This window comes from Notothenia coriiceps, unplaced genomic scaffold, assembly GCF_000735185.1.
Source record: "Notothenia coriiceps isolate Sejong01 unplaced genomic scaffold, NC01 NC01_scaffold00037244, whole genome shotgun sequence".
NCBI classification, from domain to species: domain Eukaryota; kingdom Metazoa; phylum Chordata; class Actinopteri; order Perciformes; family Nototheniidae; genus Notothenia; species Notothenia coriiceps.
Genome location: NW_011369945.1, coordinates 24836747 through 24847822, shown reverse-complemented (window position 1 = coordinate 24847822; position 11076 = coordinate 24836747). Strand labels below are relative to the sequence as shown.

General features: G+C 38.4%; 1 long non-coding RNA gene across 3 annotated transcripts; it reads right to left on the bottom strand.

The window, feature by feature from the left end:
• Positions 1–34: 34 nt before the first annotated feature.
• Positions 35–4161, bottom strand: LOC104965069 (uncharacterized). 3 transcript variants are annotated; one of them, XR_800509.1, is made up of 5 exons: positions 4055–4105; positions 3876–3980; positions 3088–3237; positions 1643–1714; positions 35–815 (listed from the first exon to the last, which is right to left on the bottom strand). It is a non-coding gene; the product is annotated as an uncharacterized lncRNA (long non-coding RNA). The 3 variants fall into 3 exon arrangements; XR_800507.1 differs by lacking the exon at positions 3876–3980 and having other exon boundaries at positions 4055–4161; XR_800508.1 differs by lacking the exon at positions 4055–4105 and having other exon boundaries at positions 3876–4047.
• Positions 4162–11076: the final 6915 nt, after the last annotated feature.

Sequence of the window (11076 nt, the reverse complement as noted above, 5' to 3'; positions counted from 1 at the left end):
AGAAATGGAAACAAGAAATTGCTCCAACATGAACAAAGTTTAAAGTTACATTTCCTTTAATCTTTTCAGATTACAAAAAAAGATATGTTAGTATTATGGCATATTTCCTTAGTCGAGTCGAGGCAGGAATACAATGTAGGTTAAACAAATTCATCCCATTAATATAGCTTTGCAACCCATAAGGCACTTTTAAGAAACATAAGTCAGCAATTACCCACAATCATTCTTGTACTGGTTGTAAAGAAGGAGGTAAACCAGGGGTGTCCAAACTACGGCCCGGGGGCCAACTGCGGTCCATTTTGAATTAGCCCTCAGCAAATACAAAAAGTATATTGGATCATGGCCCACACCTGAAACTTGCACTCTTCTTATATTGTACTTCTTAAATATATGTGTAAACAAATAAAACACAGTAGTATTCATGTGTTAGTATACCCACTTTTTAGATAAATTGCGTCAATTAAAGTTGAAAACATTCTCTAAAATACCTTAGTTGATTAAAAAAAAAGCCCAATACTTATTTGCATAACAAGCTGGAAATATACCCTTCCTATTTCCCCTTATAATAAGCAATCTGAGGTTTATAACTTAACTTATGAGGCAATATATCCCACCCCTACAGAGGGGCCTAGCCCTTCGAATATCTTTCGGTGAAAAAAGTTTGGACACCCCTGAGGTAAACAATCACACATCGGGAGCTATTAAGGGTTCATTATTTGGTCCACAGAAACTTTGACCCATATACGCTGAACCTCCGACTTGAAACAGCAGAAGACATTATGCAGCGAAGCAGCAAGAGCACCTCCATCTCTTTCCTGATAAAAAACACAGTACAGTATTTAAAGTGTATACATTAGGTGCTTACATTGAAGCTGTAAGTGGTATAGGGCAATATGGACAAACATTCATATCATATAATTGTATACCAAGATAATAAATGTAGTTATTCTACTCTACAATATTTAATGTTAAATTCTGGTTCATCTTATTCTACTTTAGGTATATATTAATTTCGTGTTCCTGCATTTTACTATACCATTATGTCTCTTTAATTGCACTATTTAATTTATTTGTATGTCTTTAGTATAGTATGTATGCACTGTTTTTTACTACTACTTTGCTATAGAATAGATTGTGCATATGATCAGGATATTATTGTGGAATGAGTAGAAACAGGGCAATACAGTGATCATTGTGTGTGTGTGTGTGTGTGTGTGTGTGTGTGTGTGTGTGCGCGCGCGTGCGTGCGTGCGTGCGTGTGTGCTACTGTTTGTTTNTATGATCAGGATATTATTGTGGAATGAGTAGAAACAGGGCAATACAGTGATCATTGTGTGTGTGTGTGTGTGTGTGTGTGTGTGTGTGTGTGTGTGTGTGTGTGTGTGTGTGTGTGTGTGGTATATCAAATATTATGATATTATTATCGCTATTATAATCTTTAATAAATAAATAATAATTAATTATTAATAATAATATTAATCAATATAAATCAAACACTTTTTTTTTTAGTGGTGGGAGATAAAGACAACATTTTTTTATTTGATCACATTATTTCAGAATAATTGGCATGAAGTACGGTAAAACATATATTTGTGGCCTTGCACTTATTAAAAATACATTCTAGTTTCATTAAAAATCTTACATGTCAGAGGGTGCTTCTCAGAAATCACAGCGGATAGGGTTGGACTGTGTCTTCTGCCGACAGGTAACTTGCCTAATGGTTCAGGTAGACAAGAGAGAGAGAAAACATTAGATTATAAACCATCGGGCTGCAGCAAGTGCTGGTTAAACAGAGACTCTAAGACAGGGGTCGGCAACCCGCGGCCCACGGGCCGCATGCGGCCCTTTAAGCCCTCTGCTCCTCTGCTCTGGCTCCCTTGAGCTTAGACAAAAATAAGAAGGAAATAATATAAAAGTATTTGTAGGACTATTTATATTTTGTTGCATGGTTGAAAATGTTTCGTATCTTGTATTTTGAGGTGATACTGTGACACATAAATAAAAAACAAAACGGTTTTAATTAGGTCAACTAAAATATGCGTCACATCCTGCTACGGTCCCGCGCCAGCGCCTTTTCTTGGAGGCGAATAACCTGTTATCCATAGTTCGATGAGCGAACTATGGATAAATCAAAGAAAAGTACCGGAGGAACACAGGATTTAATTCTGTGTGGACAGAGTTATATGCTTTCACAGCAAACGATGCTGGTTTACCGGTATGTTTTATATGTAGAGAGAAGTTGTCAACGGTGCTGCAGCCTTTACGTATCGAGGAACAACAAGGGAGAGGAAGACAGCTGACAATCCGGCCCGGCTAAAATAACTGGATGGCCTACCTGCCTGTCAGCCTTCCATCTGTGCACAAACTTATCTCGTGATGATGCGCGTTCGTGTGTGTTGGAGGAGGGACTCTGTAAGAAAGTCTGAAGAAAGAGGCATATTTTTTCCGGTTGTGTATTTTCAAATTCTAGCGCACTCGAGCTGGTTTCTCCATTCTTACCTACCCTAACTTTAACTCTTTTTAAGGTGTAGCTATATGTTTTATTTATTTCAAAGTTGGCCCATTTTCATAATATATTTGTTTCCTTCAAATGTGCAGAGGACTCCCCAAGTGCTGTGTTTAATTTATTTTAAAGTAGGCCTGTGTATTATTTTTAATTCTCCTTATAGGAGTTATTTGTTTCTTAAGGTTAACAGTTTTATATAACGTAATAAATAGCCTAATAAATGCAAAAAAACTGTAGTTTGTGTCTGATATAACAATAAATACAACTTTTTTAGCTATCAAGCTATGAAATATGTTTTGCGGCTCCAGACAAAAACATGTTTTGGAAAAAGGAGCAAAATGGCTATTTTGGTCAAAAAGGTTGCAGACCCCTGCTCTAAGACATCAGAGAAGTTCAGTCAGTGTTCTGTTCCCTACTGTTTAAGTAGTTTGTATATAGTTATGTTTAGCTGTTTACTTATGGGGATTGCATTTACGCTTCAAAAATGTCTACAAAAAATGTCTACAGGTACTCTGGCTCTTCTGCAGCTTTGAGCTCACAAAATAAAAACAGAGGTTGAATCAAAGATAGTGTTTTCTGACCCTGCAAAGAAGGGGTCAGGGGATGCTTTCTTCAGGCCTCTCTCCTGTGGGCGTCCATTGGCTGTCAGGATCCAAACCAGAGAGGTTTCAGGAGGAAGAAGCCCCTTCTCTATCTCCCCAAGCTGACTCATTGCAAGCCTCTACCTGTACCTGCATGACAAAGAGAAGGTAGTGTAAATAGGGACGCAGTAACAACAATACTCACAGTTTGTGCATGTCACATTAAAGTTACTTCACCCTAAAAAAAAAAGCTGGATTATTTTTATTTAACTCTGTTTAATCAATTTGGGTCATTTTCTTGGGTCTTAGGTACTTTTGTCTCTGTCGTGATCAATGTCCAACTAAAGTCCTCAACATCCAGAGGAAGGAACAAGTTTTTTTAACTTTTGTTACAACCAAGTAATATTGTAGAGATAAAAACACCCCTGTATGTCTTTCGTAATTTACAGTGCAGTGTGCATTTTTAACATTTCAACATTTTATTCTTAAGTAAAAAATAATAAATAAAAGTTATTAGTTTTTATTCCTGTCTGTATTCTGAAATCAAAGCTAGATTGACACCTTTTTAAAACTTGCAAAGCACATTTATCTGACTGCAACCAACTAAAGATGTATTTAATTATCAAGTAAAAGTTAATCAAATGTCAGGCGATGTCATTCAATTGCTTGTATTGTCAGTACGAACCTCAAATATTAACTTTTTATAATACATATAACAACGAAAAGCATGACATGTTTTCATGTTTCATGAGGAAAACGGCATTTTTTTTGCTTGTTAATTAGCATACCTTTTTCAAGATCAAGTAGGCCTGAAGCTCCTGTTCACCTGTTCCGTGTTTTGACGACTTTCAAAAACGCAATTCTGACCCGTTTTTAAGTTTCTTATGGTTGGACTTAAAGATAATGAAAACACATCTATTACACTGACAGTCAGATTAATATAGTAAATTATAATACATTACATTACCCTTTAGACGGTGAAAAGAAAACTGCGTCACTAGGACATATTAAAGATCGACGAATGAAAGTGAACGAAGTCCTTAGGAGTGATCTAGACTCTTTCCTTCAAATTAAAAGCATGAGTTAAATGAAAACGTGGTTATATTTGTGTATGTGATATGAATAGAGAAATAAAACTGTTGTTGCATCTCAAACGTTGACTAAATAAAGTCATATTTGTCAGCAGCTAAAAATGGTTATTCAAAATGATTATTAAAAGTTGTATTTTGTGTGTCACTGTTTTTATTTTGTGGTTGTCTACGTTGCTCAACCCTGTGTGTGTAGTGTCTTGTATCATCTTGTCACTGTTGTGTAAAAAAAAAATACAAACTATGTATTACATTCAAATAGTAATAAGAGATTTTGTTTTTCTGTATATGTATTCAATTAAAAGTTAATATGAAATATTTACATTCTAGAATCAACACTACACTCTGCAAGTTACGTAGTTTGTTTAAAGTGTCCTTCTGATACAAAGCTTGTATATTTCCATAATTATTTTGTTTATGAATTATGTATTATTTATTGTTTAAAACCCACTTTACCTAGAATACATTCACATGAATCTGTCAAAAGGACAAAGAGCTGGAGAGGCCTCTGGTGTAATTTAAATCTCTTTGAATTTAGACCATTTGATATTTTAATCATACAAAATATATTGTGTATATTTAAAAATAGGCTATCAAGGTTGGGTGATTTATAAGACATTATTTTCAAAACAGTCATAAAAAAATACAGTTTTACATTGGTGCAAAATGTCCTACAGTAAAAGTACTGATGAGAAATACTAATATGAAAAATGCACATGAATCATTGTTCTGAATTCAATACGTTTTTAGACGTGTCGCCCTTCAGTCTGTCTGTTTGTTTATAGAGGAATCCCGTTTTCCAAATGACACAACAGACACCAGAAATGTATAAACACTTGATTTTATTCTCAACAGAATAATCCAACAAAAGGTGTAGAAGCGTTTTCAGCGTAATAAAATGAAGCGCTGGGATAAAAAAGGGCTGTAATAATCAGGGAGGGCTTTAAAGTGCAGGAACAAACACTGGCTGAGGAGTATGAAGTAGTGACGTTACACAAAGTGCATTCAAACAAATATACTTCATTCATGTTTAACCAACGAGGGCTGCACAGAGAGAAGCACAAGATGATCATTTGACTTTCATCAGATAACTCCATTTTATTTTACTTATAAACTATTAAATATCTGCATTTCAGCAATCATGAGATATCTCAATCTTCTTCGGGCAACTGTTCTTTAAATAAAGGGCAAAACAATAATTTATTTTAAATGTATCTGTAGAAATCCGGGAATTCATTGCAAGTTTGTGTATTTCTGATCAAACTTGGAAGGAAAGGGATTTTGCAATTTATAACTGTTGTAAAAAAACATGCAGAATTACCAGATAATCAGTTTCCAATGAGCACAACATGGTTTCCATTGTGATTTAGAGATGTTTGTAATTAACATAAAGGGATCATGCATCTTATTAGTGCTGGGTGCAGAGGACATTAAATAAGGAAATGATTTGAGTCTTCAATCAAAGAGGCTAAAAAAAATGGAAAAGAATATATGATCATTTTAGTTTGTGGCTGTGCAGCCCTCTCATGTACTTCATAACAAACAGCTCTACAATGGAAGACACAAACAACAACAAACACACAAAACGTTCCTCAATCTCTGCTCTAAAAAAAGCCTCAAACTAAGCAACAACTAGTGATTTAATTTCTTAGGTGAGCAGCGTATAAAAATAAACGTTATGTTACAAAGTCGTGGTGGTGGAGAATGTTGTTTTCATTCGGTATCAATGACATGAAGGGGAAAAACAAACAAACCCAAAGATGTGCTCCGTTAAACAACTTTTAACTTGTTGATTTATGATTAGATAAAAACAGGGAAGACACCAGCACATTTTAAGTATTTTATATGATTTAATCTCAGATTAATAAAGCAGTGTTAGAAACTGATGTGCAGTCGTATATTTATAATGAAAGTGTTTATTCGGGTGTTTAGACAGATTTAAAGTGTTTGTGAATTGAAGTGTTTTGACAAAAAAATACTTATCTCAAGGTCCAGTTTTTAGCTTTGTGTCATAACACTCAGTTACAATAAAGAACACAATCCTAAATTCACAAACACATCCACGAGCTAAGGTAATCTTTCATATACATGTGTTAAAGTTACACTTCTTGATTTTGTCATAACACCAACAATGTTTATCGTTTTTGAAACCTAAAAAGCATCACATATTGGCATCAGGGACAATTAGCGTTAGGAAATGTCAATTTAAATGTCCATTCAGCATTTCTTTGTTTTGTTAGGAGGTGAAATCTAACTTAGGAAGCCGTAGTTTGCGTATCATGTGTTACCGTTTTATTCTCCCAACAGGGCCACGTTTCCCTCATAATACGCTTTTATGTTGAAGCAGCAGCATTATGAAAAGTCCTCTGAACATTTTGAACGCTGAGATAAACCTGCTGCATTAAGGGGCTTCAACACAAACCAACTGATGGAAGCTTTACAGAGTTAATTACATCATTTGAATAAACTGAGTGGCCGCAGATAAGAAAACAGGAACGAATACAGGGTTTAATTTTGTGAAAAATCGAAGAATAATATCTTCAAAGATTTCTCGATATTCATAGTTAGGGGTGTAAAGCTCTGATTCAAATGTGGTGATAACACACAAGAGGCACAAACTAGGCCAAGTTCTAGAAATATTAACATAGTAAAAGTTGATTAGGGCATTTTGTTTTGCACTGGCCTAAATCCTCACCACTTTCAACTACATTGTTTTTTAAAATAGGTCTTTGGAAGCAAACAAACAAACTCAGCTATAGGACTAAGAAGCTTTTGGTTGATCACATATCCCGAGGTTGTGGCTTTGACAGCGATAACAAATCAAAAATAAAATCAGACTTGGTTTAGAGCAAGGTCAAAGGGAATTATGTGAGTATGCACACACCTCGTGTTAAAGTAGTTAACAAAATAGCTCGTACAAAAATCCAATACATGAAACTATAGCGTCTGTGTGTTTATGCTTCACTAGAACCAGTGAATAGTCTCTCCTTAGACAGCGATGCCTAAAGATTTTAATCTGTAAATATATGTAGCAAAAAAATTCATATGAATTACAGAGAAACGTAATAATATACATTACAAAAAGAATTTACCTGAACGTATGCGTCAATTTAAATGGAAGCCGTTCTCGTAAAGGAGAAATTCAACATTTTCATTAAAGGGTTCATGTTACGCTCATTTTCAGGTTCATATTTGTATTTAGTGTCTCGACTGCGACATGTCTCCATGCTTTAAAGTTCAAAAAGCTATTTATTCTTCTCATATCGCTGTGCTGCAGCACCTCTTTTCACCCTCTGTCTGAAACCAGAGCCCAGTCTGCTCTGATTGGTTAGCTGGCCGGCTCGGTTGTCCCGCCCCTTAGCCAATCACGTACAATGTGTAAAACGTTGAGGTTTTAGCCTTCGCAGAACCATTCACATGCCAAAACCTACAGTATCACATTACAGGGAAACCACAAAGAGCCCTCTTTAAAATTGTGGATAAATCTCTGATGTTCTTTGCTTTTCAGGAAGTTTGATCCTTAAAGTTTCCTCAATATGCTTCTTCATGTTTCTGCGTCAGTTAGACAATCCTGCATTTCCCATAACTCACTCTCATAACTCATTCTATTTGGTCTTTTTGGGGGGAAATGGGAAACTTTGGGGTCTGAAATGCAACCCACATCACACATGGGTGCTTTTCTATCTTCATTAAAGGGTTTTAAAAAAGGTGGGTTTGTCCTTTGACCTGCCGCGGACAATGCTTGGTCTGGAAGATCTGTTTGAGTCTTCAAGCTGCTGAAGGTCCTTTGAGACACTCGGTCCCTACTTGTTGCTGTTTATCTGACCTCTGTGGAAGAAGGGTCAGCAAAATCAAATAATTAAAAAAATGATCCCTTCAAGAATCTATAAAGTGTATCTTCATTTCTTCCAGGAATTAAAACCCAAAAGTAAAATGAACTGCAGCATAAAAAGTTATTATTGAAACAAACACTGGGCCTCGGAAGTTTTACTGCATCTCTGACTTTATGAAAGGTATTCATGTGTGTTATAATGTAAAAGCTTAACCGTCAGTATTTAAGGATGAACAAAAATAACTCTTAAATCTGAGAAAGTCAAAACACAGGAAGAAAAGAAACCCAAAATAAACAGTTAAACTGGGGAGCGTATTTCCTGCATCAGTTTGTTCCTTTTTTTAAGTACAAACAGTATGCCCTGATGTATGTATTAAATTCAACTCTGAGATGTAAAATGCATCGAAGAAATAAGAGTAACAATCCTCGTGTTTGTGGTAAACATGATATACAAAGTTCTGGTTATAGAGGTAATAAAGTCTTTTTCTTTTTTCATACAAACATTTCTTGCACATTCACCACGATAAGAACTGGCATCAGGAACCGATGAGGAATCAGACGGAAAGGGCAGAATCAGAAATGGCGTTAGCAAAAATGCAAACGATACCAAAACCCGGGGAGCCGGGGGAAAACACTTGGGTGTGAAGGGTCAGTGTGAAGGTCAGTCTGAAGGTCAGTCTGAAGGTCACTGATCCCGAGCTTCATACAGCAGTTTGGCCGCCTGAGAGGGATACATAATAAAAAACATGTTAATGCAGGATGGAAATAGAAAAAACGTCCACAGCTGCAGTTTGACTCAACACAGGCAAACAATGTCAATCTCACTTTCTTTACATTTTGACCTGAAGAGGGCACCAGAGGCAAGTTGTTACTGTTTGTTTTAGTCTCAATCGGTCTCAATGTATTTGCATTAGGAACAGCTGAGCCATGCTACCACAAACACTAGCCAATATAAAATAAAGCTTTTTTCGGCACTATTTTATGTCTTAAAGGTAGGGTAGGTAAGAATGGAGAAACCAGCTCGAGTGCGCTAGAATTTGAAAGTACACAGCCGAAATAAATCTGCCCCTTCCTTCAGACTTCCTTACAGAGCCCCTCCTCCAACACACACGAACGCGCACATGACCAATGAGACTTCCTTACAGAGCCCCTCCTCCAACACACACGAACGCGCACATGACCAATGAGGGCACGAGATAAGTTTGTGGACAGATGGAAGGCTGTCAGGCAGGTAGGCCATCCAGTTATTTTAGCCGGGCCGGCTCAGATGATTGGTCGTGCTTTTTACAGCGCCACGGTATCCACAGATGACATCTTTTAATGCAGGGGTCGGCAACCCCTGGCACGCGTGCCAGCATTGGCACGCGGCACCGTAACCAGTGGCACACTAGGAATAAGTGGAATAAGTGTACAAAATATTTAAATTGTATTTTCGGATCCTGAACGAGACCGCCGCCAGAGCGCGTCTCCCCGTTACCTGCAGAAGGAAGCCATGCACGCAACGCAGCCCCGCTCTCTTTATAGGTGACTTTCTGCCGCTTTCCTCTGTGGTGCAGTGCTGATCGTTTCACCACGGAGGGAAGCACTTCACTAATTGCAGTACCCATAAGGAGCTTAGTTGAAAGCCCAGTGGCGATCTGTTCATCTGTTATCGAAATAATATGCTTCAAAGGGGCGGACTGGCCATCTTGTGTGTTGAACTTTCCTGTCGGCTCCCAGACCGTAGTCGAGGAGGGCAGAAGCAACAAGCTTCAGGTTCAATAACCCACTTTAGCTTAAATGACTGGAGAGAGGCGAGCTCTTCTTGGGAGGCCGTTGCATTTATTTAGCTGTTCTTCTGTTTCACAAAATACATCACAGACCTCTGTTTTTCTGCTGCCTCGTTTCACTTCCAGAAACATACACACGTTCCCTCACTGTCACTCTACCATCCACACACACACACATGCACAAGCCACACCCCTCTCTCTCTTAAAGGGACAGCGATCTCATCTCACTCTGCATGACCCTAATATCATAACATGTGTGCTCTGGAGAATCACAGAACGTACGATCGTCCTTATTATGGCCAGAAGACAGAGAAGAAGAACAGACTCCGTGATATAAACAAACAACAAATAGCGTTTTTCTTTCCATTTTCACTCTCTTCCATTGAAAACATGAAAGAACAGGAGCTCTATAAACCGATGAGGTGAAATAGCCGTCCGTGTGTGTTTGGTGGCACGTGAATCGGCGTTGGAACTGTACGGGGCTACTGGACGGAAAATTGACCTAGTGTCTTTTCTACCCTCCACCTCACTAACCTTTGCCATAGGTACCGGAAAAGTATCTCATTTGTTTTTTATAGGTCACAAAAATATCGGTTAACCTAGCGGTACGGCGGGGGACGGACGCCCGGTCAGTTGTCTCGCGACACTGTATAAGACATCGTCCTATTACGTGACTTTTTAATCACCGGGAGGGGGCTTAGTTTAACATTAAAACCTTGTGACGCAAACTTATGACAATTATGACCGAGTGTCCGGACCGACGGGACACATATAGAATCCACGTCCCCAGCCGGTTGGAAAACTATACTTCACGGTAAATTTTTTTTTTAAACAATAGTCGGCCGGGTTGCTAGCCTCTTAATAGTCTGCGCCGCCCCCCCCCCCCGTTATAGACGGGTTGGAAATCTGAAATCTTCTAGCCCTCGTAAGTTTTACGTTTTACCCCAGGAGGAGGGATCACCTAGCGGCCCGCGCAATCTAATTGTAAAATTGTACGAATAACATCAACGATTGATTCCGCGGTTATGTGGGCCGGGCTTTGCCGTCATTTACCCCTTCAGCCCGGCTTGTACTCGCCACCGTCCGGGATTAAGACCTCACCCACACGCGGGCGTGGCGCGCCCAAAAAAGACCGGGCCTGGAACCTGCGGAAAAGAACCCGGCCTAAGTTGCGGCGCCCTTGTGGTGGCGCTTCCAGCCTGTTTCCTATTGTGACTAGACGCGAAAGTCGATCGCTTAGTCACGGTACTACTTCGCAATTGCGCTTCACGTCGCCTCCATTTTGTTTACTAATTTTTAC